This window comes from Hippopotamus amphibius, chromosome 11 (genome assembly GCF_030028045.1).
Source record: "Hippopotamus amphibius kiboko isolate mHipAmp2 chromosome 11, mHipAmp2.hap2, whole genome shotgun sequence".
NCBI classification, from domain to species: Eukaryota; Metazoa; Chordata; class Mammalia; order Artiodactyla; family Hippopotamidae; genus Hippopotamus; species Hippopotamus amphibius.
In genome coordinates, this window is record NC_080196.1 from 76,881,042 (window position 1) to 76,887,041 (window position 6,000).

The following is a 6,000-nucleotide window of genomic DNA, read 5'->3' on the forward strand; positions in this document are numbered from 1 at the left end:
GTCCAAGTGTAGAGACTTCTATACTTCTTCCTTCCTTCTGGTTATGGAAGTCTGAGCGCTACTTTTCCCAATAGTCTCTACTCCCCACCTCAAATTAACCAAATCATGAACCTCTAAATTCCAAAGCCAGAACTAGCAATAGGAATTGTCTAGATTTTCCAATGGCAGTGGTAAATGAGAAGACAAGATGCTGCTGCTCTCTGCTTGGCACGATTATAAACTGAGCAACATTTCAGAAGCAGCAAAATTTGCCTGTGGTATCTTCCAGTCTGGGGCTTGCCATACAGAGCTGATGCTGTATCTGCGTTTGTTGATGTTCACCTTCTTATACCCCAGGAATAAAAAAAGAACAACAGGAAAAATAATCTAGCGTTCCTACTTGCAAAACTCAAGCAATCACAGGGGATATGCCATGTGCAGCTAGTTCTAGAAGTAATCCCTCCTGAAGGTCTTCCACTTCCTGGAAGAAAAGAGTCCAAAGAACCTTCATATCAGCTCTGCCACCGGTCAAACAGTAACAGCAGCAGCATTTCTAAGAGATACAGGTTAAAGCCGCACAGAGTATGTGGTATACACTTCAGAGAACCTGAAATCACATATATACTCAAATAAGGGAAACTGAAGGGCACGGCTATCCTGGGTTGAGGGGCAGAGACGGAGCCGAGGCATAGCTCAGTCCCTCAGTAACCTCACTGTACGTTATCCCTTTCTTTCCTGGAGTGAGCTTCAAGATCTTAAAGAATAACACCAGGTAAACCCAATCCAGACCAGGATGTGTTGCTATCAAGTCTGCAGTTTCAAGACAACAGAAGTACTGCTTCAGCCAAGGATTCCTTGGCACACAGACATGTTAAAATGATACTGGCAGAGGCACCAACTCTTCTCTTTCACCCTCTGCTGTTACTATAGCTCCTTTTGCTAAATCTGCCTCTGAGTTTAGACAGGAGCTGGATGGTTCATAATCACCCAGCAGCTGCAGCTGAGCAATAGGCAGCCTAATTGTGGTGCTGGAGCAGCTGAGAGGAAGAAAAGAGACTACATACCCCACCACAGCCACACACAAACCACCACACACACTACCAATCAGACACCAAAATACTTTAATAGGAACAGATGATTTCCTTTAAAGAAAAGCAGTTGTACCTCGTTAGAGGAATGCGTCCTTGTATTATAGACCTGTTTAAACGTGAACTGAAGGTGACCTAAGCCATGTAGGGTTCTGAACAATGGAAGATCTTAACAAAAACTTCCTGTAAATATTCACACAACAAAGCCAGCGCCGCAAACATCGCCCTTCTAACATAACTGAAAGTTCCTGTGATATAAGACACACACAGACACGATCTCCTCTTCAACGCTACATTACAACAATGCAAAACACCACCACCACCAACTAACAGAGCAAGCCATCACATCAAGCAAGTAAAGTAGCTTAAGGCAATGATTCACAGCATTTTGGAAACTTCAACACTATAATGCAATTTGAAACCCACTAGGTGCTATATGGCACATCTTCATAAAGTCTGAGAAAATGAAACTTATTTTATGCTGAGACTTTTAAGATATCCTTAAGAATATCAAAACACAGGCTGAAATTACTGATCTAAAGAATTACTGTTCCAGAAAACTGAAAATGGATGAAAGACTTGTTACCTTCATGCCAGTTAAATTTTGAGCCTTAACCGTCATGTTACCATAATTTTCTGAAAAACGGTATATTTTATACTTGATGACAGAACAGTGTCCACTAGTTTAATAACCATATTTTGATTACTATTTGTCATGTACAACATACAAAACTGACGAGGATTTAAAGTTAGTTAAACCTGGTGTCTTTCCTCAAAATATTAACATAATTAACATGTTATTTACCTGTGAAAGTAGTTAAATACACCAGCTGGTATTTGCCAGTTATGGTTTAACAGATCTAATCCTATTTGCAAAGGGCAGCCCAGGCAGTGTTCTAAAGTCAGTCACCAAATATTAAGTCCTTTAGTGAAACACTTTATACACTGTGAAGTACATTACACAGGCTTCTTTAAAAAGGAAAAAAGAAAGCTTCACATAAACTAAAACACAGACATAGAAAAGCAATCATGGCTTAATTAACTATACACCTGCAACACCCTTGTAACTATCATCAGGTTAAAGAACTTTGCCACCATTTCAGGAGTCAGGTCCCAATCACAGCTTCCTGCCTCCTCTGTTATCTTTACTTTTATAGAAATCATTTCCTTGCAGGTTTTTTAAAAAATACATAGTTTTGCCACCCAGTTTGCATTCCTAGACACCAGCCCTTAGTAGTGCTCTTTAAAAATTTTTGACGTTAGGCTTCTTTTTTTAGTATAATGCTAATAGGCGCTAATAATAAATAATGTCTATGCTAGACAGACTCACTACATTAAGAGCTAAATATATTTATAAAGAAAAATTACATTAATTATTTACTGACAAAGTATGCAAATTTGAACTCTAGATAAACAAGTCTTAAAGCATGTGGAGGTAACAGTTCATTTATACTGGTTCAACTGCTGTTCTTTTAGAATATTCCTTTAATGTTACATATCATGAAAGAGATTTATTTTCATAGATATTGATTTTTCAGCTTCAGAAGTTACTGATTTAAAAAAAATTAAACCATATATTAATATTATACTTCAGCCGTAAGACAAATTCCACCTATCCCAGAAGATAGGTCAAAGCTGTAATTTCACTTTAGGTTGAACAGAAAGGAGTCAATTTTGTGGTTTATGAAGTCAGCAAAAACATACTGCAAAATTAAAGCTATTATAACATTATGGTGGTCACAACAGAGTACATATTTTAAGAACCCTTTCATATTTTATCCTGGAAACATGGATATGAACTGTCTTGTACTTAGATTCAGATCAAAGTCATTTGTTTTTTTTTCAAATTTAGGACCCAATGAATTGCCATCCAGCATTCAAAATCTCCACTGAGGTTTAGCTAAATGTCCAAATATTAAAATGCAATTAAACTTCCTTTTCTTAAAGGGTCAACTATGGAAGGGGTGTAACACATTAGTAAAACAGAACAAAACAAATACTGAAATACAACTTTCTTACAGAACAAAAGATGAAAATCATATGCGATGCATACAAGATCCTTAGCTTCTAATACAAGACACTCCTTCATTGCCTGTCCATTCAAAATGTTTCCTGCCCACTGTGCGCCAACCACTGTGCTAGTTAAGACATCAGATTTACCACATACTTTGCCTTATTCAATGCCTATAGTCACATGCACATATTTAGTAATATTTTCATCAGCGTGTAATTTAACCACAGATAATTTAACAGGATGGTTTAAACACACTTAGAATTATCAAGATAACTTTGCCACTGCAATCCTGCAGTTGCGATGCACGAATATACCACAATAATATACATGTACATGTGAGATCATCTATGTGAACACACATCTGTACGAACATAATAAATGGCATAAAGTTTGATTCCAGTTGAGACCAACTTTTCATTTTTCTAACAATTTATAAATCGTTAGACCGTGTGTCATGCCGTGCCTGTTTTAATTAATTAAGCAGAAAATAGTTCTACCAAATTCAAACCATGTTGGGTCCCACCCACCACACAGCAAAAATTAAAGCAATTCCAACATCAGACTTGATTTTCGAAGAGCTTCTTAAAACAACGCTGCCCCATGCCCAATAAAGCAAAAGCTGGAAGCAATTATCAAGAAAAACACATTAAAACAAAATTTTCTGTAACACATGTGGACAGAAAACCGAAGCAAACCGGAGGCGGAGCGGGATAACACTGCAAAAGTGCACGCAGAACGGCGTATTTCCCAACCCCCAACCCAAAACAAAGGAAAACTTTAACATGTTGCGGTTTTCAATCAAACCAAGTGCAGCGAGAGGCTCGCCTACTCGCTCCCCCCACCCCCCTCCACGCTCTCCCGGCACAGTGGCCGCCCGGCGTCCGCCGACACGCAGACCCCCGACCCGGGCACCAGAAGGGGCCGCTGCCCCCGTCTCTTACTTGGGCCAAAAGAACCCTCGCCGCCCCCTCGCCGGGCGGCCCGCACGACCTCAGAGACGCGGGTGCGGGCGTCCCGGCGCTCCCAGGACCTCAGGTCGGACTGGGGCGGCACCGGGAAGGACTGGACGGGGAGGAGACCGAGGCTGGGGGCGAGCAGGTAGCGCCGGGAAGGAGACACGCCCGCCGGGCGAGCCGGGCCGGGGGAGGGGAGAAGTTTCTCCCCAACTTCCCGACTCGGAGCCGGCGGGGGCGGGGAGCGGCGGCGCCTCCGGGCGCGGGCGGGCGCCGGGCCTAGCGCTGCGGGGCCGGGGTCGGCCGCCTCCGCCCGCGCGGCCCCTTACCTGTGCTCCAGCCGCGCTCGCATGAGTCGCCGCAGCGGCGGGGTAGGGTGGCGGGGAGGGGGCGGCGGGCGGAGGCGGGCGGAGGCGAGGCCCGCAGGGCCCTCTCCGTCCTCCACCTCCTCGTCCCGGGCGCCGGGCGGCAGCGACGACTGCACAGCCGGCCGCGGACTCGCCACTTCAGGAGGAGGGAATTCCCGGGCTCCCCCACCCCACGGCTTCACGCTCCACCTCCTCCCCGCGTGGTGCCCGCCCTCTCCCGGCCCCGCCCCCTCGTGCACGGGGCGGGGGCTACCTGCGCGCGCGGCCGCTGGCTCACCGGAACTCTTGCCGCGCCCGGCCGGGCTCCCGCGACCCCGCCTTCCGGCGCCGGCGTGCGCCCCCTCGGGTTGAGGGCTCCACTCCCGCGGTCCCCGTCCGTGGTGAGACCGAGTCACTGAGCCCGACCCAACATGGCGGCGGGGTCCGGGGCGGACTCCCGAGGCGGCGCAGGCCGAGGGGGCGTGAGGAGGAGGTGCTTCTCCACGCGGAGAGCAGACCCACAGCGCCCCCTCCCCACGCGCGGACCCTGCGGCCGCTGGCTGGGCTGCCGCGGGAGATGGGGTGGAGTGCCGCCTCCGCCCCCTCGGCCTTTTTCCTTTCCCTTTGCCCCGCTCTGTAGTGCCGAGGGCTTTGTTTTCGTGGGGGAGGACAGGGGAATTGGGGGGGAGGGGGTTGGCTGTTTGCCCCTCAGTACTAGGCTTCCGCACCCTTTGTCGCGGACAGTAAAATCTCAGCCCAGCCCCGTGAGCCAGGGGGCGTTACTGACACCCTCATCACCATCCTGATCGCCGTCCAAAACTGCTCGCGTCTGGCCTCCTTCCGATCCAGAGATCCTGTCCCAGCCCCAGGAGCTTCCTGTTGACTGTAGGTCGAACCAGCCTTGAAGGGAGCGGGAACCGAAGCCGAGTTCTGTTGGCGACTCTCCCAGAAATGGTAGCTTTGGCTTGTCTTGGGACAGCGTATTCTTATGCGATGCTGGCAACGTCCCAGCGGAGGAACTGGGGCAAGTAGTATTGTCCTGTTTGACAGCTGTGGAAACTGAGGCTGCCACCCCAGCGAACGCGGAGCAGCCACAACAAGAATCCTGTCCATCTGAGTGCAAGCCCCTTTCCTACCTGCCTTACAGCCAGTCGCTGAAGGAGATGGAGGAGGGTCCAGAAGGAACTGGGATAGAAATGAGGGTCAGTCAGTGTCCAAAAGGGCTGAATATTGTCTCTTATGCTGAAATCACTTCTGCCCTGCCAGACTCTTAGATTAACTTCCTCTTCGTATTTCCTCTTTGGTAGGGTTATCCGAACTGTTAATGTTGGGACTGTTGGTTTCCTTTGTGGTTTTTAGTGAAATTCAGAATCTTCGAGAAATACGAAATGGTACAATCACGTGTATCAGTATTCTGGTATTCTAGGAACTTAGGAAATGCATATAAGGGTTTGAAAAACAGTTTTTTTCAGCTCACTAAATGAACCAAAGATAGGCATAGGCATTCACATTAACTAGAAGGTAACATGCTTCATGTGATTTAGCTGCTAAAACTTCATTTGCCCTTGATTGTCTTGGGCATTAAAATTTTCAGGTAAATTTATATTTAACTTTTTTTT

At 46.9% G+C, this 6,000-nt stretch overlaps 1 protein-coding gene across 9 annotated transcripts in view; it reads right to left on the reverse strand.

Annotated features, from left to right (window-relative positions):
- The window catches only part of YES1 (YES proto-oncogene 1, Src family tyrosine kinase), an 81,232-nt gene extending 76,032 nt beyond the window's left edge, over positions 1 to 5,200 (reverse strand). For 2 of the 9 annotated variants that reach the window (XM_057700434.1, XM_057700436.1), the window contains exon 1: positions 4,364 to 4,379. The gene's annotated coding sequence lies outside the window, so the exon portion shown is untranslated. Of the gene's footprint in view, positions 1 to 4,022; positions 4,153 to 4,363; positions 4,581 to 4,679 lie in introns of those variants that run through there. The other 7 variants (XM_057700441.1, XM_057700431.1, XM_057700433.1 and 4 more) reach the window with 7 other exon arrangements.
- Between the last annotated feature and the right edge of the window lie 800 nt (positions 5,201 to 6,000).